Source organism: Anser cygnoides, chromosome Z, assembly GCF_040182565.1.
Source record: "Anser cygnoides isolate HZ-2024a breed goose chromosome Z, Taihu_goose_T2T_genome, whole genome shotgun sequence".
Lineage (NCBI taxonomy): Eukaryota > Metazoa > Chordata > Aves > Anseriformes > Anatidae > Anser > Anser cygnoides.
In genome coordinates, this window is record NC_089912.1 from 33,215,346 (window position 1) to 33,239,595 (window position 24,250).

Here is a 24,250-nt window from a genome sequence, read left to right on the forward strand (position 1 = left end):
TACCCTTCCAATTACAAAACAGCTGTTCAACCCACAGAAATCTGTGGGCATCAGAGACAGAGGCAGGGCAGATCAGCCTGCGTGTACCTTCTGATCCAGTCCGGGGTTCCTGCTTATACTGGGTCGGGACCCTCTCTACCAGCTCAGACCAAGCAGCCACAACAGCTACCTGCACAATTAAAGCATGAGGGTCCACACACTTGTCCCAGGGGCTGCCTTTGTATATAGCACTTCTCCCCACTGCAGAAACCCTGCAGAGGTTCCAGACCTGCAAGGCTGCAATTCCATCTCAGTGTGCAATTCAGAAAATTACTCCTAAGAAATAATTACACTATGGGGCAAGCTCTGAAAATGCTGACAACAAAATACACACTTTGACCAACCCTTTCTTTCTAGATCGGTGCTACCCCACTCTTTGGAAGTAGAATGGCTGTTGAAAAGTCCATTAGCTGGTATGCCAAGAGTTTCCAGGTCCAATCAGTCTTAAACACAAAGCTATGTATTTTTCAGCTGTAGATTTTAAGAGGGGAAAAAAACTCAAGTGGCAGAGAACCAATTCCCTACCCCCATGCCTGGTGTCTGTACTAAATAAACATAAAACAGCCTTCAAAAGCAGCTTTCTGCAAACAATGCAGCTGTTTGCTTTCTTTTGGGGGCGAAAAAACCTTTTCCCTAGAGAAGAAATCACTATTTAGACAGTGAACAAAGCAAACTTATCAAACCTTATGAGACTGGAACATTTCAGGATTCCGGCAGCAGGCTACCTTCAAGCCTTCAGCAACGACTTAAACCCAGCCCTGGTCAGCAGAGCTAAAAGCTTTTTTTACCAGTTGATGAAGGTTCAGAGGCCTCCATGAAAGCAGTCAGTGGCTTCTGTCCCACCCTCTTGGTCAGATCTCCACATCATAAAAGCTACCATCATTGGCAGCACTCCACAGACCAACCAGCCAGGGAGAATATCAATCTAATATCTAGAGCTGATGCCCTCTGAGAGAAAAGAAAATATTAGCTGCTGTACTACTACAGCCAGTACTGTTCCTCTACTATGAGCAAACATGGTCTAGCACATTACACAGTCCATCTCAGATTAAAAGCTGTACATCTGCTTAACACCATTAGCTTTTTTATAAGTATCTATCAAATCAAACAGCCGCTCTTTGAAAGAAATGGGGCAAGGGAAGAAAAAACGGCAGTTTTGAGCTGAAACAGTCATTTTGGGGAATGCCGAGAAATGACTTAACATTTCATTTCCTTTAGGTAGGTCAAGCTGCATTTCGTGGAGTAAACAGTATCATGAGCCACGTCAACCCTGCAAAGCCCAGACCCAAGAGCAAAGTCCCCCAGTACTCCATATGCCACTAAGTGTGAGCAGGTCCCCATGACGGCCATGAACAACGATGGCAAGAGAGAAGTGCATGCCTCAAGAATTGACATTTTGATTTAAACAGGACAAGCCATCAGAGAACTAGTAGCCCTTCTGTTCATTTGGGGAGTAGAGGTGCAGATTAAGTCAAGAGACTAGAACGAAGTCCACGACTCCCAGATCAGGGTCTAACATCCTGGCCATTTCTCTGCAGGACATCTAGACCTAAGCTTGTGGTTTCTTCCAGCACAGTAGCTACAGCCAAGAGACTTACACAACCACATCCACCTCATACAACCTGTGAAAGTGCGAGGCAATAAGCAACTCTCAAGACACAAGTATTAAGTACCCCTTCACCATAACTTCCATGATTTCCAGAAAGGGATAAGCATTTTGCCTCTACACAACTTCAACAAGACTAAAGGAATTGGAAAAGCAGCATTAGTTACAATGCTGTTGAGATTAGGCTCAACAAAGAGCAGCTGAGGACAAATGCAAGCAATTACTTATCCCACTGTTAGGGATCTAACTGGAGATAATCTCCACAGCAGAAACAGACAGTGCATGAAGAATCAGGAGTAAATGTCCATTCTAAAACCAAAGCAACCCATGCAAAGTTTGCAAGACTAATAGGAGCAAATCTGACATTCACATCTCTAAAACCTTCAAGAAGTCAAAAAAACTCATTAACTCTTGACTATGAAGTCAAAAAACTCAAGACTATGAGTTAAAAAACACATAGGCAAGAAGGGAAACTGCACCCAAACAATAACACTCTTCTAGGAATAACACCATTGCTCTTTTAAAGTCACCCTTTAACTCAAACAGCCTGAACTACGTTACAAAAAGATGCCTTCAAAAATGTTAGCAGCATGGTCAGTTCCAGCAACTCACCCTGGGCCACAACCAAAGCATAAGCAGAGATGAGAATACAACTACCAGATGCCACACGTCTGTCTCCCAGTTTAAGCACTGTTAAACTCTGTAGCAATAACGAGCAATGCAGGGTCAGCAGAGGAGGTATGAGCTTTGAACCTGCAGCCTGCTCTCTGGGACACAGGATCATTATCAGTGGAGCCACACAGACACTAAAAAGCAAGTCTTTCGTAACATCCCCACAGAGGACTTCCATTTCTTTCCCATTTGCCAGAGGAATATTGGACAAAATTTCCTATTCCATCAAAAAATTCATTCAATGAGAAGTGCTTTCCTTCTCAAAATGACCCAGATCACATTGCAGGGTTTAATCTGACTGCTTATTGTTAACAATGTGATTGGAGAGCTTCTGGGTCAGCAGGCAAGGACTTAATTAGGACCACAAACAACATTTGGGTGGTGATTCTTGGCAAGATCCTCCACTAGTTTACATCACTTTACACATACTGACTACCTGGCTTTATGTTTGCCAATAAACAGGTGCTGGCCTTGTTCTCCAGCACTTACTAACCCTGTAAGCAACTAGAACATTGTTTTCAACTTGGCCATCTGTCTGCCATCTGAATAACAATGATGCATATGACTGAAGCACTTTAAGATCTAGCTTCATGGTAATAATCCACAACCAGTTTGACTCATTTCCCCCTGAGGAGCATGTCGAGTTTCCTAAAACCCTCTAAGAATAGTGTCAAGGTATCAGTAGGCTGACTAAACATTCTCATGGAATCCGACCAGTGTCCAAACAAAACCAAGACACTGCATTTCACTTATCCACAGGGTCCTTACAGCAGCATACACACAGCTACAAAAGACCAAGTAAATGACTACCCTTTGTTTAAGAGGGCTGAACCTCACCGAAGAGAAAAGACAGCTGGTAGAAAAGAACTGCTCCTTTTAAAAACAGCAGGACAAGAAAATAGCTACTCTCAACCTGCTTTAACTGCTGCTATTAAAACAATTAGTCCTGTAAAAGAGACTGGTACTGGGTTCTGCCTGTCACAGTATGAATTACAGGAGGATAGGAACCCTAGACCTTGCTCTGGCAGGAACTGTAACAAATACAGTGTGATGTTAGGGGCAGAAATCCAGCACCCCAAATATTTAGGCAAAATTGAAAGGGACTTCTAAAAGGTACCTAGCCTTGACACTAGGAATAAACAGTTGGATTTTTCCAAAGCCAGCATATTAAGTGCTGAGTAGCTCGAAAAGACCAGCTATGAATCGCTGAGCAGAGATCATTATGAAAGCCTGAGACCAAAATGAATATTACAAGCACAGAAACTGCTGGCCATGAACTCTTCAGATGGTCTTGCTTCCTCTTTCTGGCAAAGCTGAAGTCCCAAGAAGTATTTTTAGGGCACAGGTGGGTCCATGCCTACCAGGGAGAAATAAACCATAAGAGATAGTCTGAGAAAGACCTGAGCACTAGCTTACAAAGTATTCCATAATATAAATTGGACTAGATTTTCCAAATGTTGTAGTGCCTCCTTAGGCATTTATATGAAGCCATGTTTTTAGACAGGGCTGGTGTTTAGAAGCCTCCTTTGTGACAGAGCATACCCAGTTCCTTTGAAAACCTGTCCCAGGTCACATAGGAGCAATGTTCTCCTACCAGAATGACCACAACGACTGGTTCTCCTTACTGCTAGCACATTCAGGAGGCTCACTGGTGAAAACAAGTGTGTTTCCAATGCAATGGAAGAAGTCAGGCTTGCACGTGCCACAGCTGGACTGGCCCAGAGAAAGGCACGTGCAAGAGATTGTGTCACACAATTCAGCAAGAGCAATTGCTTAAGTGTCAAGTATAACACTCAAACACAGTTGTCTGTTTTACCAAAAAAAACTTCCACTGGAACATTGTGAAACACATGAAATATTTTAACTTTCCTATTACACTGGACATCCGAACTCTCCCCGTACAAAAAAAAGAAAGAGGCCGAAATATAGTCCATTCTCTGGTGAAAACAAACAAAAAAACGATTTGCTTTATCACGGCCAATGTCCAAAAATCCATAGTCCATATTAGCTGATTTTTTTTTCTTTGGCTCTCAAAGAATGAGCTCCTCTCTGTAGTGGGATCTAGAAATAATTGAACATCCTGCTAAAATAATAATTGCGACATTTGAGCTCAATTCATGCCATTAAGCTTTGATCTCTGAGCAACTATAGCATTGTCAGTACACAGTCTGCAAAAAGCTGTGTAACACAGCCTCAGTCACTTTTTCCAGCTGATGACGCATCCTGTTTAAGGACGTTATCTCCTCAAATGGGAAAAAGGAGGAAGCATTTCACATTGCAAAAGGTACCGTTTTCTGCATCACAGACACCTTCAGGGTGAGAGGAAAGACAAGGCACCCCCCAAGAAAGTCATCAGCCTTCTCAACTTTTTGGAACAGAAATCTGTGAGCTCAAGGGGTCTTAGGCAAGAAAACCTCTTCAGCACCACTCCCTGCTCACTGAATCACTTCATCCATACAAAGCAGCTAGAGATCTGTCTTAAAAGTGTACACTGGATAAGTGCTCCACATTCCTACCCTGGAATGGCTGGAGCACCACTGGGGTATTTGTATCTTCTCTTGAGCAAAGTCACCACACCTTGCAGCGTTGCCATCACCTTCATAAGGACTTTTTTTGGAAGGCGATGTCTTCAAAGTCTTGTTTCTGTAGCTTGCTCTTGATCTTGGGAGAAGACAAGGTTACAAACAGCCCAGCACAAGATTAAACTGCAGTTTGAGATGTTTGTCTGCCCTGTAACATCCGAATAAACTTTACAGTTCTTTTCTTCTTGATCTTTGCCATCTGGGAGCAGCATGTCATGAACCAGCATAAGTCCGGTAACAAAGCAGAATGCAACGTGGCTCATACTGTGGGAAACATCCCAGAGGTGTCTTTGGGATTCACTGGCGCAAGGAATAAGCTGTCTGTGAAGCCTGGTACCTACACAACTGCACTGATATCTGTCACACAGGTATAAGTTACAGCAGAAGAAACAAAAAAAAAATTCTCTGAACTATGCAGAAAAGAATCAGCCAAGAAAAAGCCTCTAGCACAATGCAAGGAAGTGACATAGTCAAAAAAAACACAAAAAAACAGGTGGCAAAGGCAGTATTTTGCAACAGATGTCAGTTTGAACTGTTTGACCCTTGAAACCCTACAACAAACTGTCCCACAACACGACTTCAGCTCCCACATCACGAGCCACCCAACAATATGTACGTAGAAACTAGTAATTCACTAGAGATAATAAATGTGTCCAAATGCTTTCGAAAGTAATGAGCGTCAGCTATGAAGAGGAATGAATTTCTGCTCTATCTTTGCAACTGATACGGCTTTCAATAACCACTTATCTCTAAGGTTATTCATAGAGGAATAAAAAATAATTGGCATAGATGATAAGAATGGAGGCAGCATGCCTTTTGCAGCAGGTGTGGCACTGGGCACCTTGCCGGGAGTGCTGCCAGAAAGTTGTGTGCAAAGCTTCCCCTTTTTGCCTGGTTCACAGAAACAAGTCGTTCCGCACATTTATGTTCTGTAGCTCCAGCTGTACAACTCACACTCCTGCAGCTAAAGCTCCAACCCTTAGGTTCAACAAGACAGTTAGCAGGCATGTAAAATACACAAAAGTATGTTTATTTTAATATAATGCACATACTGATGTAACAGAGACAAGGATGACCGAATTTGTTCATATCCTAAGTTACACCTCTTCAAGCAAGATTTGGGACAAAGATCCATTAGTTTACTCGCACAATTTCAAGGGACTAAATCCAGCAGTGAAGAGCTGTGGTCTATTCAATTTGAAGCAAAGGACTAACAATTCAAGAAACTTCAGGTAGGTGCAGAAGTGACATTAAATGCTGAAAGGGAGAGAGTGAGCTCGTAAAAGAAATGTAAACAAAATAGTTTGGCAAGTTGCTAATGGAAATGGGATCCAAGCCATACATTTTCTGTTGAGCTTAGGATATTCTTAATGATGCTGAGAAATTTCCACTGGAGTCAAAGCATACTCCCACAGACAATCCAATTGACTGCAATTATGTCTGGATTTATATGTGAATGCAACTGGGAAGAAAAGATACGGCTTTCTTTAGGATGAATATTTCAATATTGGTTTGTTAAAGCTGATAAACAAGGTGGTAAGAATTGCTACTCTCATTTAATAGGGTAAAAAACATCAAGAACACTTTAAAACAAGTAATTTTGATAAAAAGCACATTGTCCAGTGATAGCATAAAGAATGAAATGCAAGATTAATTTAGTTTCATAAACAGAAAATGCTTTAAGAAAGGACTAGATTTTGAACTTGGGCTCCACTGCTGCTACTAGAAAGAAATGTATATGCTTCTGCACATACAAAAGGTTGCTGCCATTTCATTGTTTGAGTGAGGGGAGGTTTTTGGTTTTGTTTTGTTTCACTTTTTAATACATTCAAATTTGGTCCTAACTCTGCTTAAACCAGCAGCCACAACAAAATTCCTGTTATGGGAGCATAATCACAACATGGGTAAGAGGAGAAAAAGACATCAACACATCCTAAGAATATAAACTTATCCCCCATGAATACATCTCAGACAAAACACGCGTTTGATAATTTCTGCTCGTTTCTTTTGAAGGCACAAGAACTCACTTGCAAAAGCACAAGCTATGTCTGAAAACATGGGCTTTACAATTTGGTTGCTGACACAAGCAACACAGCCAACAGTCTTTAAAAACAGATGCATTACAGTGCTGCAGCTGAGCAAAAATACACTTTTGCTTTTACCTTGCAGAATATAAGGTTTTGTGATCTCATATTTATAGTGACAATAAAATCAGTTAAGGGGAAACGGAACATGTCATCACAAGACAGGCACTGTTGCTGGAAACCAGGTTATCCTGGGCCTGCTGTTGTCACCTAGTCCGCCACCACTGTTGCCCTGAGACCTTACACATGGCTTAATTTTGGCTTTTACTTACAGCCAAGAATGCTAATGAACATTAATTGCATAGCTTGCGTCCCAGCTCCCAGTGACAGCCTTTCACTGGGACATGGGCTAGTCAAACTGCAGAATGTTTAAGGGAGCCAAGCAAGCAGGCTGGTAGCTGTTCTTGGCCACTTCTTTACCTTCCATGCAGCCCTGCCTGCTAGAAAGGAAGCCAGACCTCCAAAACGATCTCTGAACCATGTGGTCAGAGGCTCTGACTTTGTTTGCTCTTTCCCAAAGAACGACCTTGCTATCTAGCCCAAGCCAGAGCAGTCTTGGAAAGGCTCTTCTGCTCTCCTCCTTTTGCCTAACGCCAATTGTTCCCTAACAAAGTTAACACAACACAAACGGATCTCTTATTGGATTAGATGGAGCTCTGCTAAGCAACACTCCTCCAGAAAATAACAGAAGAGGAAAAAGGTCAGCTTGTATATGGATATTTACGCCTTTCAGACCGATGTATATTCTTCTTATAATCCGTGATCAAGCCTTTTCACTAATAACCCAATAAATCTTAAGATCTGAATGCTCCTATTTTTCCTACAGTGTTAGCTTGTTGTGTCAGGAAAGCTGCATCAACAGTTTTCCATCCTACTCTGTCTCTCCCTCAGTCCTTGAGGCAAGCTCACATGTTTTCTGCCCTATGACAAGTGCTAAAAAAGACAGGTCTTGCTTTGCTGTTTTTTGTTCATTTGTTTGTTTTATTAGAAAAACAGATCTAAAAATAGATAAGAGGGTACTCTGCTCAGTAGTTCAAATCATAGTAATTCTTATGAGTTGCTCTGTATGACTTTCCTACAGCCAGTAGAAATAGAGGAGTATCTCCTACATAACAGGAAATATTTTATTTTTTTTAATAATAGCAATCATCTTCTACAAGTAAGAATTCTACCATATTATTTATGATCTTTATTCTTAATATCAGTAATCGTAACTGTGCTGGATAACTACACAGTAAGCTTTCAAGAATTAAGGATTCAAATCTTCACAGCAGACATAAAAACTTCTACCATGTCAGCCCCTAGCTGCCTCAGATGAACTAGGAAAATATGGCATATATATATGTGTGTGTGTGTGTTTTATTAAACAGCAAATCCTGACTCTGGCCAGTCACAGCAGGAGTCATCAGGAATAAGCAGCCTAATAGAAACATGCTGGTGTTTGGTCAGCCATGGCCTCCGGACTTATTTCAGGATTTGGTGTGTTGCCCAGCCTAAGAGACCTATATAAACACCGAGGGTGCTTGCTCCAAGGTTACTTAAACAAAGGGGTAGTCTGGTTCCCCTTCTGCCCTGCTCCTGTCATTATCTCTGTGCTGGCACCAGCGTGCACAAACCCACACTAAAACCCTGAAGACAGGATGCTAAAGCTAAAAAAAGTTTTCATCCCTTCCATCCCTCGGTGAAAGCACCCCCAGACCCGAAAGCTCGGAGAAAAAAGTTAATTTCAACTTTGTTCACTCTGGGTTGGTGAACTCCCAACACCAGCCCAGAGGGCAAAACAGATGGGGAGAGACGAGAGAACGGGCACTTGGGGGGAAGTGAACTGGGTCCATTACTAGCGCAGCTGCAACCTTCAATTACTTTGGATTAAAGTTCTAAAGAAACCACACCCTAGGAAATGTTGTGCCTGCGTGGTGCAACACACGTGATAAACACTAGCAGCACTGATCCCATTCTGCCATGGAGGGATGGGTTTGGGACCGATCCTCCTCCTGTTCTGGTTTTGTGGGCACAATTCTGCCAGGTGAACTACTAGCGAGAAAACAGACTTGCAGAGAGGAAGGCAAGGGAGGACTCACTTCCTGAGTTGAGTACACTAGATTAATCTTTGAGAATTTGCATTTTTAATACTCATGCCTTTTCAACTTCTGTAGTTCAGCACTTCACCAGGCACCACTCTCACCTGCACTGCAATGGCAGGTGCTGAACTTGGTGCTAGACCAGGTCTCCGCTCATGTCAATAGAGCCAAGCCACACAGGTTTTTGAAAACAAATTTGGCATGACAAAACAGGTTAGCTAGCAGCTGCCTGTGGCAAACCCATTTATAAACATGCCTCAGTCTCGCTGGGTGAAAGGGACATTAAGAGATTTTCAATATACCTGCTTACACTACAGCCCAGCTGAATTTGGAAATCTGGAATTTATATCCAAAGATTGCTGTAACTCCTGCAAGCACCAAAACCTCACACATAGCTGCACCCAAGGTGTTTGTTTCACACAAATATCATATGGCTAATTGAACTTCAACAGTAATTTCTCAAGGTAAAGTTACTCTGATGGCTGCAATGCTTGACCACTACACTGTAACAGCAGACAAGAGCCACTGCCATCTCTGGCAGCCCAGAGCCAGCACATACCCACCCATCTCCGCAGAACAACCGTGGTGAGCATACTCTTGCTCTCTCCTAAAGTAAGATATTCTCAACTTCAAAAGTTCAATTTAAGCTCTACCACACAGCTCCTGTTTTCCAGGCTGCAAACCTTTTATCCACAGTTTGGAAAGAGCCGACTTCCAATTCTTACCATGCAGCCCTACTGCACTATGACAACACGATCAACACGGCACATGTTGCGAGTGAAGGCATCAGACTCCTGCCCGTAGCTGCCCAGACCACACCAGATATATATAACTCCTGCCCAGACCACACCAGGTACAGACTGGGGAACCACTTTTACACACGTGAAGGTTCAGATGGGTGCGATGAAGGGTGATGACCCAGGAGCAGCAATTACAGCTGACACATCAGTAACGCCGCAGCCCCAGGCAGCTCCCTGCATGATGCTATGGGAGAGCCTGGGCACATGCTGCCGCCCATCCCTGCTCATGAGGAAGGAAACCTGTGCCAACCAGGAGCAGACCAAAAACATACTCACACCGTGTGTTTATTACCCTAACCCCTTTCAAAACCAAGCGAGACTGCTCAGTTAGGAAAGCCTCAAGGCAGCAAGCCGGACCATCTGTTGTTAATGGAACATCCCCAAGACGTGGCTGTTCCCTGCTGTACCAGCATCAACCTATTTCCAAAGGCCACCTCCTAACGGGTTTGTAATGCATTAATCTACACCAGTAATCTTCAAGATGGGCACCAATTCAGCTAAAAGTGTGAGCATGTGTTTATATCCCCCTGGCTTTAGTAAGGTCTACTCCAACACATTGGAGATCAACTTTGACCCTCCAAGTAAGTTGATTGCCCTTAAAATCTCCAAGCACAACAGCTGGGGGTGGCGGGACAAATAGCTTATGTTCAAAACAGACAAAAATACTGTTTACTATAAACTTTCAATTTACAGTCAGAGTACCTTCCTCTGATAGACTTTATGCATCTGAGCAGTCACACACGTCCCGAACTAAGCAGCAGTGTTTTGTAGGAGGCTGATGGCAGCCTGTAACATAGCAGAGCACAGACTTCACAACAGCCTGGCACACAGAAGCGGGATATGCTGCCTGCAAGCGAACCTCCTGCCCATCACAAAAGCTGCGGGATCGATTTTTTTTTATTTTTACACTCCCGCTCATCCCAAGGCCCTCCCCGCCCCCGGCGTTTTATGGATTTCCCGTAGGTGTGAAGGGGATGGAAACCCTTCCCGTTATCTTCTAGCAGCCCACCGGGGCTGGAAGGGGCGGCGAGGCGAGCCCCCCTCCGAGAGAGCAGCCAACCCAGAGTCGCTTCGCTCAGGACGAGCTATAATAAAGCGATTACAAAAAAAAAAAAAAAAGTAATAATAATAAACAAACACACAGGGAGGGAAAAAGCATGCAGCACTATCCCCTTCCCAGTCCCTTGCCGTCCCGCAAGCCATCCTCCGCGCCTCACTCTAGACACGCTGCGCGCAGCGAGAAACAAAAAGACCAAAAAAAAAAGGAAAAAAAAAAAAAAAAAAAAAAAAAAAGGACACATTCGCTTTTTCCCCCCTCGCTCTGTGCCGGGGCCGCCTCCCCCGACAGCAGCCCGCATCACGGCTCGGCACGGCACGGCGCGGCGCATCCCCCTGGCCGCCCTCCTCGCCTACCTCCCGGGCCGGGGGGCCCTGGGCAGCCGCCGTCGGTCCCGCCGGGAGCCGAGCCGAGCCGAGCCGCCTTGCCCCTCCGCTCCGCCTCGCTCCGCTCCAGCCCCGACGCCGGCCCTGCTCCCGGGCGGCTGTGGCCCCGCAGCGCCTCTTATAGGGCGGCGGCGACCGCCCCTTCCAAGGCCGGGCAGCGCCGGGGCGTCTTGCTCCCTTCCCCTTTTCAATTTTTTTTTTTTTATTCCCCTTTCATTAGTTTTTTTTTTGTTTGTTTGTTTTCCTTGCATTTTTTTATTTTGCTTCTCTTCTCTTTTTTTTTTTTTTTAATTTTATTTTTCCCCACTTTTTCCCTCCCCGGAGGGGGGTGAAGGGGAGGCGGGGACGCGGCGATTTGCATGAGGGCGTGCACGTTGCAGCCAAAAACAAACCTCGAGGCTCCGCCCGCACCACACGGGCCCGCACAGCGCGTGGTGGGCCGGGTCGGGAGGCCAACTGGGGGACACGGGTGGTGTGGGACCCCTAGGCGACAAGGGTGGAGGGTGGCCCGGGGACCGCCGAGGAGCGTTGTCGCCGGCGGTGCCAGCTTCAAGAGCACCGGGACGCCCCCCACACCGTGTTGCTTCGTGGTGAGGAAGTGGGTGAGGAGCTGTGAAAGTTAGTGCGCTGCTACCTACCCAGAGACAACGATAAATTTGGCCGAAATGGTTCGTGGTGAGACTGGGAACCACTCCCAAAACCTTAAAAAAGCCCCTTCTTCACAGTGCCCAACTTCACCTGGTTGGGACAAGCACAAAGGGCAGCATGTTGGAGACACCTGAGGAATGGCCTGTGCTCGTCATCCTCCCCAGTGGGCTCCTCTCCCAGAAACACCAACCTGCGCATCACCCTTTCCAAAATTTTTGTCAGGAGCACCCAGAAGCACTGCAGTTCAGTCTACGGAAGTGTAGCACTGCATTTCCAATGTGCATGAAAACATGTAACGTGCGAAAGACAGGCAACTCTAAATTATGGTTCCCACTACGGACATAATGCACTGCCATTGCTCATCTGCAGTGAAGTCATTGATGTTATTGTGCGTGCTGTTAAAACTTTGCCTTATTATGAGCAACCTGGATGATACATGGTTACTGAGGGAACTGTACGTTCTAGTTTCTTCGGTTGTGTTTCGATTCTCAGCCTACAACAATTGTATTTTTTCGAGGCGCGCAGAAATACAAGGACCTGAAAGCAAAACTCCAGAGAGCTCGGACTGACTGTGATCTGAAATAATATTATCCACTGGAGTGTCATATATAGTAGTAAATATTCAGATTAATGGTGCAGACCCTTCTGCACTGAATAAACGCAGACACATTTGTTTCGGCAATGACCCAAGCTCCTTTGGTCAGTCACCATCCCACAGAGCAGCTCAGGGATGAACAAAATAAAAACAGACTCGGCTTCTGATCCCAGGCTCCCCCATGCCACTGCTACATATCTCCACTGACTCACATGGACTCAGTCTGTACATTCATCTGGTCACAAAACTGAAATAAAAATTAGGTCCTTGATGTAAAAAATAGAGCCATGTGTTCTTCACTATATACTACACCTTTCAATTTTTACACATTTCCAAACATTTACTAGATCACAATTTTAAATTGTTGTATAAATAACTTCAGCATGCTAGCTCAAATACAGTGAGAAAGAGTACATTTAATTTATTATCAGCAGGGTGTAAGGACTCATCCCATGCAATAAAGTCTGAATAGAGTGGGATGTACTGGGCAGGGTTTTTAAAATAATTAGTGACCTGCCATCAGTAGAAATGGTGCTATGTGAGTACTGAAAAGGGGCTGGAAATTGCCCTGCTGCTGGTGTCTCCTTAAATCAGATTTCTCTGAGGAAAGAGGCTTGTTTTTCAAAACATCATCAGAAAACTAGACTTTTTTAATTTTGGAAATCAGCATCTGTGTCAACTGTTAAAGCATTTGGATATCATCTTCCAGTAAAGCACTTAATACACAGCTGTTCATCAGAAGCAAATGGAGTATTTGATTTAGTTTGCTAAATACCTGTAGGATGGTGAGAAATATCTTTGTGCACTAGCATTTGACAGCATTTTCCACATTTACAATTTCTTGTTTGCATGACAGCACAGTCAGGTTACTGAGAGGCAAGCTGTGGTGAACCGTCCAAGAAGATGAACAAGGAAAGGGAGCATTGATAGAGCCCATGGCTAGCCTGTACACACGCCAAGCCCACAGCTAAACCAGGAATAGATTTTAATAAAAACTCAGTCTCCTGGACCGACAGTATTTATATTTGGTTGGCTTGAGTTTTCAGAGTGGATGAGCACGTGCAGCTCCTATAGATTCCTCAGAGAAATTTTTACCTCCCAAGTCTCACACCCACAGCAAGCATTATGTTGGCTTTTGTGTCCCATGGAAGGTGGGATAGGTTAGTTGCAGGCAAAAGAGTTTCAGTCAGGGAATTGTGCTCAGTTTTGTTTATTGCCAATTAACACAAACTTCCAGGTACTGATTCTGAATATTGAGGGGAAAAAAAAGAGATAAACAACTGAACGCCTAGGGAAACACCTTTTGGATATTGAGAGGGAAAAAAAAAGACATAGACAGTCAAGCCCTTGGGGAAACACCTTTCTGTCCCTTCCCCAACCTCTCTTCCAGTTAAACACCTCTTCTACCTCTTTCCTAGTCTCAACATCCTTTGTTTTCAGTGGTGTTATGCCCAGTCCTTCCCAATTCCTTCTGTGAGGCACTGGGTGATGAGGGAGGTTGGAGGCAGAGTGTAGTGGTTTCTTGCTGCTGTTCCTCGCTTCTTATTCAATATCCTCCACTGCTCCTCACCTCTCACTGCTACTCTGTGGGTCTTCCATGGGCCACAGTCCCCTCGGGGAAATCTCTGCTCTGGCACAATGTCTCCTTTCAATATTATGTCTCCAGCCATGTCCCCGACCAAACCGCCTTCCATACGTCCCCTCCACTTACTCCTCCAGTGTCTCCTGCTCCCAGTCTCCTGCCCTTCCTCAGATACACATGAGCAGAGGTGCCATGTGCTGTTCCCATTGGTTGAGGTTTGGATATGCAGTGGGTCGTTTTCATCCATTTCAGAGCTGGCTGGAAGAAGCTGCCTGTGGCTGTCACAGCACCTCCTGGTCTCCTCCCTTGCAGCCCCCTGCTATTGAAAGCCTCCAGGAACAGCCAATGCACAGCTCCTGTGACATGCACTTCCAGACTAGACTCAACCTGTTCTGCTTTTCCAAAGGATAACCCTCTTCCTCAGCCTACACCCACACCACAACCTCATTTTTGCAAGTGTGGCAGATGCAGCCCACACTGGGGTCCAAGGCTGGGTGCAAGGGAAGACTTGCAAGGGAGAGCTGCCAAAGGGACCACAACTACTCCAGACAGTTACAGTGAGAGGTCCCAGAAGGTGTGAATTGCTGTTCATGGAAAAGACTTTATATAGTGGAATAAAGGGGCTGGGTTCTTGTTGAGGAGGAAGTTGTTTCTCCATGCTTGTAACTTGTACAAGGCATGGCACGCCACTGTTGAGCCTCCAAGATCAATGGCTCCTGAAATCAGGATGCTAGAGAAGACATTGGGCTTAGTCAGTCACACCGAAAAATGCCTTGATGTAAACAGAAGAGCTCTAAGACAGACTTCAGCTATAAAGAATGCCACAGTTTGCAGTCAGCTGTTGAGATGAAATATTTCATCTGGAAATCCAAACTCTTTTTAACCCTAAGTGAGCTAGTTTGGACTTAGTTCAGGAAGCAGGAAAGATAACAGATTAGTAATACTGCTGTTTAGAAATTACTTTTCAAAGAGTTTTGATCAACTCTTCTTTGATTACTTGACAGTTTTGCAGCATTTTGGGACTCTTTTCTATTGCATTGTGGGGTACACAGTGAAGGTTAATCAGCATTTCAAGCATCTGCTCAGTATTGTTTTACTTTCTCCCCTGATTTGCAATATCTGAGTCAGCTGAGGTGACAACTTTCATAAGGCCTTCCTGGAAGGAACTTCCAAACTTTTAGTAAGAAATAATTGCATCGTTATTATTTTATAGCAACCTAAACTCTCACTGAGCATCCCGTCTTCAATTTGTATTTCCTAACATGGGAGTTAGTCACTCCAGCCCGGTTTACAACACACTGAGTACAAATGACAGCACCATGCTGTTTACTGCAGCTTGCCACACTCACTTTCTTTTTTTTTTCTCCCTATCCTATTCACAGAAAAACAGGTAACACTCATTTGCTCTTTAAAAGATGGCGTTCCAGTTGGAGAGAAAGAGAAGTGGTTGAGGCTTAACAACCCCTAGGTCTTCCACTGTGCCCTGCAGTGGGGGAAGCTTCAAGGTGCCTGTCTGTGCCATGTCAAGTACTGAACCTAGGAATTTGCTGCCCTTGGGACCAAGAACATTGCTGGCCTGTCCCAGCACCTAATGAAGGCAAAGAAGCTTGCTTAGTTCTCTGCATCCTTCAGTATAAGCATCAAACTGCCTCTAGTCATCAAAAAGATACTTCTAAATCTTTTTAATAAAACAATATATTGAAGCTCAGACATGAGCAAGTAACAATTCAAACAGTATGGGTAATGTTTCTTAAAGTAACATATATTTTGTTTAAAAAGGATGATTTAAAAACTTCATCTCTTGTGAAGCTGCCAAATTACTGCTGTTATTTTAAGAAGAGGGCCCATTACCACAAGCATAGCCTTGTCATTTCTCACAAATGCTTAGCATTAAATGTAAGCGCAAATGCCAAATTACATCTGCAGTTATTATAGATAAGGTGGTGTGAGGCTCCCTGTTAACAAAATTACTACATTTTGGATGTAAAATATACATGCAGCCAAATACTTAGCTGGTAAAAATCCTTCAGCTTGCCAGAAATAAGCTGATTTTCCCAACCATGAGTCTAACCTATAGTTTAAAGAGCAAAGAGCATATGTAGAGTTGCCAACTAAAATACACCTAAGGTAGCAATTCTAATTTTACACCAAGTTTATGCCTTCCCCAGATTCCCCAGAGCTATACCTTATAATGGCATGCAGCATGTATAAATTTTTGTGATAACATTTCAATCTTCCTCTGTGCAATTGTCTACTGTTCAAAAATTATCCCACACCAGGGCTCCTTTAGAAATGTTTCAGTGCACATTACGTGTACTCTGCCATTCAACTTTTACAGGGACAGCTTGGCCTGCACAAACTAGGGTTTTTGTGCCATTAATGTGATTGAATGGTTAGCAGTGGAAAGAGTAAAATGTCAGTGTGAACAAAGCCCATGCTTTAAAAAATTGGCACTTCTTCCCCAGTGAAAAATGATTATTCTAATAACATCCCCAGTGGGTGGAACAAGGAAGAAAGGCTTCATCACAAAGCAGAAGTGGTCTGGTAGACACAGGATCTAATCAAATGCAAATAAAGCCAAATAAAAGGTTGCAATTTGGCTTTATCTAACCTCAATTTAGGTACTGATGGACAAATCTTTGCTTGTGTAAAATGGACTGACCAGGAGGTAAACTTCACCAACTTAACCCTTGAGGTGTGAGCTAGAATGGCTAGCATTCCCTCATGGCCAGCCAAATGCCATTTCATATTAGTTGTAGTTGCCCGTTTTCTTAAACAATTATTTAAGAGAGATCAAAAATCGGCTGATCAAAGATCCTTATTCAATCAATTCCTTGTGAAACTCAGTGCGATGTTTACCTGAATAAGGACTCCTGCACTGGAGCTGTTACTACAAAAGATTCAGCCTTTTATGTGTGGAGGCCGTGTTAGAGCAGCTCCTTAAGTCGGTGGAGACACGCACTTGAGAATCAGGCCACATATACTGGCAGTGAAACTGCAGACCCAGTCAGCCCCTGATCAGCAAATCTTCCTTCACCCACAGCTCTGGAGCTGTAGACTACAGCACTCAGTGCAAATCTTAGTGACGAGGGAGCTTGTTTTAGGAGGAAATGTTCTTCCTTTAGTAGATAACGACATTCAGGAAGGGAAGGAAGTGCACTCAAGTGTACAAAATCAGCTTCTGAAGCAGCAGGAAAGGGAGGTGGGGACGGCTCCCAAACCGTACAGCCTGTTTCAGCGCCAGTACGACCAGAGGCCACGGGGGAAAGCACTCCGTGCCTTACCTCTGAACTTAACACAGGAGTCACACTCGGGTAACCAGGGCCATCCTCCGGCCCTGGAAGGTTTTGCTTACTTAGCCGCACTGCAGTGCAGAGGCCAGCCAGCCCCCTGGCCTCCACCCCAGCAAAGGTGTGCTTTTGGGCTCTTCAGCTTCCTCTGCACTCATCAAACCTGCAGTGTGGAGCTGGGAAAGTGCCTCTGTCCTTCTGACAGCATCTCCATGTCTATGAGAAGGGAAAAAATAGGACTCGTCTGCCATTAAGTATAGTGCCCTAAAAGAAAAAGTCATACTTTTTTTTTTTTTTTTGGTCAGAACACTTTCCTCCTCTTTTCCCACCTCTGCCTTTACTGAGCATCCATGCCATCCAACAGGGACTTGCTTTCCAGGAGGCAAGAGAGACCTCTTCTACCCCTCCTTTTCCAGGCATGACTGTTTACAGAGATAGGTCTGAGGCTACATTTTGCTGCTCTTTTCATCCACCTGGAGAAGCACCTTCTGCAGTCGAGTTTTAAAGGTGTCTCTTCAAATCAGGAGATTCCCTGGACACCAAGATGAACTCACACTGGAAAAGAAAGGATCTCTTATTCAAGCCCAAATCTTTCCAGAGCTGCTTGGAATTGCCAGCTGACTTCCACGCTTATTTACACTGCAGTCTGCTCTGTAGAGCCTAACATTTTTTCCTCACGATAGGTTAAATGCTTGCTCAGTTTGGGGTCTGCTGTGCACTGTGCTTCTACACAAACACACACACACACACACACACAAAAAAAAAGCAGATTTTGAGTTCTGATATTCCTCCCTTTGGAAATAGCTTCACTTTCTGAATGTTCCCAGCTCTTTTATCAAGGCAGCAGGCTTGACCTCTACATTCTGTAGCTACTTGCGGGCATCCGGGGCCGGATCTAGGGTGTAGCCAACTTGTGCTGCAGACACACTCTGCTTCTTGGCTCCGAGATGGGCCAGTTCCTGCTTCTGCTCGTTTTGTCTTGATCTAAAGAACAGGTTATCTCCTCGCGCCTGTTAATTCTCTCCCTAGCAGCTATAGCAAGGGGAGGTAATTGAGCTTAACCTTGTCTTGTGCACCCCCATCCATTTCTGTGTGGTTGGGTAGCTGCTACAAATGCTGCCTTTAACTTGCCTTCAGCGTTGGTGCCAGAGACTGTGCAGTCACTGGTCAGGATATTAACAACCTCTCTGGAGGTTCAGTGGGCTCACAATCTATTGTATGTTTCCAAGGAGAATCCAGTACCTTAGCCATGTCCTTTCTTATCATTCCCAGCCTGTTTTCCTCTTTATCCTCATGTGGCATGCCCAAGGGTGAAACGCTGTCTCTTTATTGCCCAGCATCAATGCTGTCTGACTTCTGTATCCCAGATCCTTCTTTTCCTTCAGGAGAGGTTCTCTCTCTTTTCCCTTCAGCTTAGAGGATCTCCTTCTCACTTTGATGCTCCTCAGTCAGCACATTCCCACCTGCCCCTGTAACAAGATTAACCCAACATTTTGGACACACTCTGCTTTTATAGAAGAAAAAGACCATCAACCTCTTTCTCTCTCTGTCCTCGAGTCTTTACACACTCATTCATCTTTACACACTCATTCATTCTGTCCAGCTTCACTTGGTTCCTGGCCATTTTAGCCAGATTTTCCATAAAAACTAATAACTCTGGGGCTTCTTCCTTCTGCTGTTAGCTGTCTCCTTCATTCTAGAACCTCGGAGTATTCCACAGAATTCTTTTCCTTCAGAAAAGCAGTGTCGCCATCAGCAGCCCCATCAGAATTACAGAGCAATATGATATCTGCTTGTGTTGTTTTTCTTGGTATATGTAAAAACTTGTTCTCTTTCTTCTTCAGCATGCAGGAAAGAATCTTCTTATGATTGCTGTAACCCGTGATCTTTGTCCAGGCTTCCTCCCTAAGCTGCTCAGCAGTGTTGACTTTTATATCTTTCTAAGCGAAGTTATGACTGGGGATAATTTTTTTTTTGACTGAGATTTCCGCAACTCTTCTTTGGCCATCTGTGGAATAGTGAATGATTGTAAACTATCAGAAAGAAATCTTCAGAGCAAATGATTCCTAGCAATCAGCCTAAAAGTATTAGTTGCCAGAAGGGCTGTATAAAAAAATGAAAGACCAAGAAAACTGATATGTATCATCAAAGAAAAGGAGAGGATACAGGTAGATGCAAGACAAGTTTGATACATATGCTATCATTTAAAGCTCTCTCAATGTTTCTCACAAGATCAACAGGCATTTTAAGTTTTGGCAGGTTGTATTTTCTTTATTAAAATACATGAAGTATAGTCTTGCCAAATTCTTGCAGTCATAAGGTGTTAGGAGCTAACACAGCTTTGTAGATCTGCTTCAGTGTTCACATGCCATTATGTAAGCCTTCTGGTTGTGATCACTTTCAGAGATTAATTAGATGGGCTGTAGGTCTCAACCATTCATGCTGGATTGTATTCCCTGTAAGCGCAATGGGCTGATTAACTGGGTATAACGTCAGTATCTCACCTTCAAATCCACAGTCTCTCTGCAGAGTATTTTTCACTGTGAACCAGGCTTACTTGATCATTATTGTTTTCCTTTCCCCATCCTCTTTACATTTTTTGGTCTTGAAAGGCCAAGAAGCTATATGGATGCCTACTAATATACAGAAGAGACCTTGTCTGGAATAAATGCTTATCATCAACATATTCCTTCCACTGCGGGAATTTGTATTCCTGACACTGAAGTTCAGTCTCCTTCAGATTCAACCCTCCATTGATCAGGCTGTGTGTTTATCTCTGGCACAGAGATTCTGTGCACTCCATCTGCATATTCTGCAGTCCCTTTGCTACACTGAGCTAAAGCTGCTCTCTGACTCTGAAATGTAATTTAAGGCTGGATTTTAAAAGCTGCCCAGTGACTTTAGTTCTCAATTAAATGGGAAGTGGTTGTCCCAAATTCTGAAGCAACTTTAAAGAACCCATTCGAAATGATAGGTTCAAAATTCCACTTTTACTCTCCAGGACTGCTTTTGAAATGTTTGGGTTTATTCATTCAGGTTTACTTTTCCTAGTTTGTTTTCATTTTTAATGAACGACCAGGTCAGCCTCCCACAGATGAGTACCTTCAAAGCCGTCAGCTATCTCTAGAATTTCTGTGGGACACAATGGAGTGTCAGCTCTGCAGTCACAATGCCTTACCTGTTTTCCTTGCCTACTTCTAAAGGTTGCACATGATAGTTAGGGTACTGTCTAAAGGTAATATTAATGGTCTGTTTATACATGCTTCAGTATTCATGATAAATAAATCTCTGTTGGCAGGAAGCTTATGCAAAACTCCTCCCTGTGCAATTACTGTTCAGGCATATGAGCAGTGGGTAGGGTACTGAGATACATGCAAGTAACATTGCGTAAATAAGGTAACACTGTGCCCGGGATGGATTCCTGCATACGAGTCCATATGTAGCAACGTGAGCTGAAGGGCATTGCAGCTGGGAAATCTCAGACTGCATGGTTGGAAACAAGGTTGGAGAGCTAACTGGGAAATTCATTGGAGCTTCTCTGTCTCCAGAACTGGCCTCTAAAATGGGAGATGGGTTTCCTATTGAACTAAGAATGAAAAATATCTGCTGTCTACAGAATAAAAAGTATTTCTTATCCTAAACTCAGACATAAAGGGACTCCACCTCTGTTCTTTCCTTCCCTTGTCCTTGCTGCCACCCTTTCCATGGAAGTTAAAAAAAAAAAAAAGGAAGAAAATTCAGGAGGAGCTAGGAAAAAAAAGTATAAGACAGCAAACAAACAGGAGGTGCCCCTGAAAAGTACAAATTTTTGGTTTGTACCAACCACAGATAAGAGCTGTCAGAGAATAATTATCAATGTTTTCGTCAGTTCTGCCTGACCATAAAGCTCATTGCACGTGGACAAATAAAAACAGCAGTAATATGTGGATGCATTCCAACCCTGCCTACACAAGAACAAACTCCTTCCAGAGGGAAGAAAAAAAAAAAAAAGAGAGAAAAAAAAAAAGCTCTTTCAGAGGTTTCTTTGGGTCATTTTTTAAGGAGAGTTCAGAGTCCTCTCTGCATTAAGAAGCTTAGCTGCTCTTGCCCCAGTGCAGGTGTGTCCCTGAAGGCTACAGCTGGAACACAGCCTCTCTTACACACAGCCTCTCTGAAAAACTGACTGCAACCTACCAGTCAGTGGCAGCAAGAAGCAGGAATGCATCCTGATTTGCACGATATCTTTACACTGAGATGTGGCCAACTATTTTCTTATGAAAAGTTTACATTTAGTCAACCCTACCTTGGGAAAAGAAGGCAGAAAAAAATGACTTCTTAAGGGATCTTCCCACCTATTATTTTTTTTTTCCACGTTGGTCTCCCAGCAAAGGAAGGAGCCCAACTAGAAAATACACCTGCCTGCACGCGCTGCAGTGCTCTGCCGCTGGGGAGCTGGAGCAGGGGTCTGACCGCTACAGAGCCACGTCTGGCAGCCCCGTTCTCACAGGAAAACAAACAGTAAAAATCCCTTTATGCTGTAGCTGCTTAGAGGAAGACCGACCAGTGCCGAGGAATTTTGGAGCACTTCCTCCTTTTATATGATTTAAGCCACCTTGCTTAAATGCAAGCCTCTGTGTTTCAGGATTTGAAACTTCCCAGCAGCACAGGAGATATTGGCTCCCCTACCAACTGGAGCAGACTCTGGGGACTTGAATGACTCAGTGCTGTCCACAGACGTGCTTCCTCCTTCAGAGGTTATCTGCCACGTGCAAAAAATTGTTTCGAGTACGGAATTTATCTGCTTGGAACCGGCAACTCATACAAGTGAAACAGACACAGTTAACACACCCTTTTGCCACTTAAATTGTGTTTTTTTAGAGGAGAACATCCTTACCAACCACTTTTCTGGCATGTATCTAAGATCTGAGAATGCGTGGGCCTGCACACCTAAACCATTTGCTGAGGAAAAACAGTGAAGACATAGTTAACCGAAGGAAAAGCAAGGATGATTTTATGAAAAACAGAAACTAAACTCTAGCTTTAACCTGCACCTTCATATATCAACATGTGAGAAAAACCTCAATAATTTCCTCAGACACTATCACCTTCAGGAACACCTTATATTGCAAAAACACAACTTTGTTTCTCACAAACAGTAATATACTTTGTACTTTACATGTTTTCTTGCATACAGTGAGTTATGAGAAACACATATGCAAATCTTGCATACATCTATTTTACCCATACTTTCCTGAGAATCTCAAAATCCTAGCTTCCTAGCTCTTCCAGCTTTTTGTTCCTGGGATTGATTTGCAGAGTCTTTTTTTTTTTTTTTTTTTTTTTTTAATTTGCATCTTTTCACTTGTGCTCCCTGGTGCTTCTTAGATGGAGTCTGCTGGCAGCTAAGCTTTGTCTTGCTGTTAATATTCCGTGGAGTTTTGGCAGCAGCAGTACATAGCAGATGGCTGGCCTTTCTCCTTTCTTTAAGATGTACAAACTGACTTAGAGCTGTGTATGACCATGAAGTAGAGGCTGAATGCAACAGTACATCCAAATAATGGCGCAGAAGAGAGGGGTTGCGAAGCAATACACAAAATGACCCCACGTCTGGCAAATCACTGTCACTCACCTTTGACTCAAGTTCCTCCCCACTGCTCTGGATAAGATGAGCAATCATTTTATATCGGTGGAGACCAGCTACAGCCCAAGCCTTGTGCTCGGCTCCACATAAACAGGGAATAAAGGAGAGTCCCCAGTAATGGACAGGACAGAATCAGTCCTTGTCTCTCCTACAACGTCAGTTCAAGAGCAGCTGGTGAAGAGGGGTCAATTCACTGCAGCCTTTCATGCCGTCACAGATCAAGGTGGCAGTGTTTTCTGCTAGCTAGAGATCCCAGTCTGGTCAGCTCCAGTAATACCACTGATTTATGTGGATGGGCATGAGACAACCGGGGTCCCGCATGCACATGCTAAAGGAAAAATCTTTTCAAACTCTTTTGTTGGGGCCAATCCATGTGAAAAACATCCTTCTGCCACATACAAATATGGTCTGATCCTGCACACCTCTGGCTAGGCTGCAAGACAGTATCAGAGACGGTTAAACAGGAGTCTCTCATAGAAAAGTTAGTGCTTTTCGAATTCTCACGAGCTTCATTAATTACTCACAAGTTTAATGAGCTTTAAACAAATGGGTGAATCCTCATCTGCTGGTGTTAATGCAGCTATGCAAATTATACAAGGGTGAGAGTCTGGTTGGAGCACACTGGTTTACCTGTTTCTCTCTGAGAAGACTGGATCCTAAAGCATCTCATCCATATTTATCCTGAGGAAAAATGTAGTGCAAAAGTAAATATCAACAAGCTTACATGCTGGAATGAGAGAATGACCTCCACAGAATAAGTAATGTGATTCAGCATCTGTATCAGTTCAGACCTGAACATCTCCTGTCCTGTCCTCCTATCTCCTTCCCTATAAGAAGACTTCTGTCATTTCTCCCCATCCTCAGCCTGGACAAACAGTCCTTGCTCTGCCTAACAGTCCCATCGAGCCAAACTCTGTGACAGAATAAAGCAGGGCACATTCAATACCCTCAGCTACGTTACACCACTGCCGATCAGCATGAAAGCCTGGCTCATGCAGACAGGGACTTTGCTTTTTCAAGTCAGCAAATTGTTGAATGGCTGGGACAGGCTTCAGATATGTCTACTCACTGGAAGGCATCCCTCCATCTCCACAGGCCATGGTATTGCTAGCTTAAATGCAAAATGTCTTAGAGCTTGTCTACACAAGGAAGCTATTTTTTAGCAAGGAAGGAAGTGAATTTACAGCTGAGCACCACACTTCTCATGT

At 43.9% G+C, this 24,250-nt stretch overlaps 1 protein-coding gene across 2 annotated transcripts in view; it reads right to left on the reverse strand.

Annotated features, from left to right (window-relative positions):
• The window catches only part of ABCA1 (ATP binding cassette subfamily A member 1), a 92,937-nt gene extending 81,513 nt beyond the window's left edge, over nt 1–11,424 (reverse strand). For both annotated transcript variants that reach the window (XM_048051479.2, XM_048051477.2), the window contains exon 1: nt 11,278–11,424. The gene's annotated coding sequence lies outside the window, so the exon portion shown is untranslated. The remainder of the gene's footprint in view (nt 1–11,277) is intronic.
• Nucleotides 11,425–24,250: the final 12,826 nt, after the last annotated feature.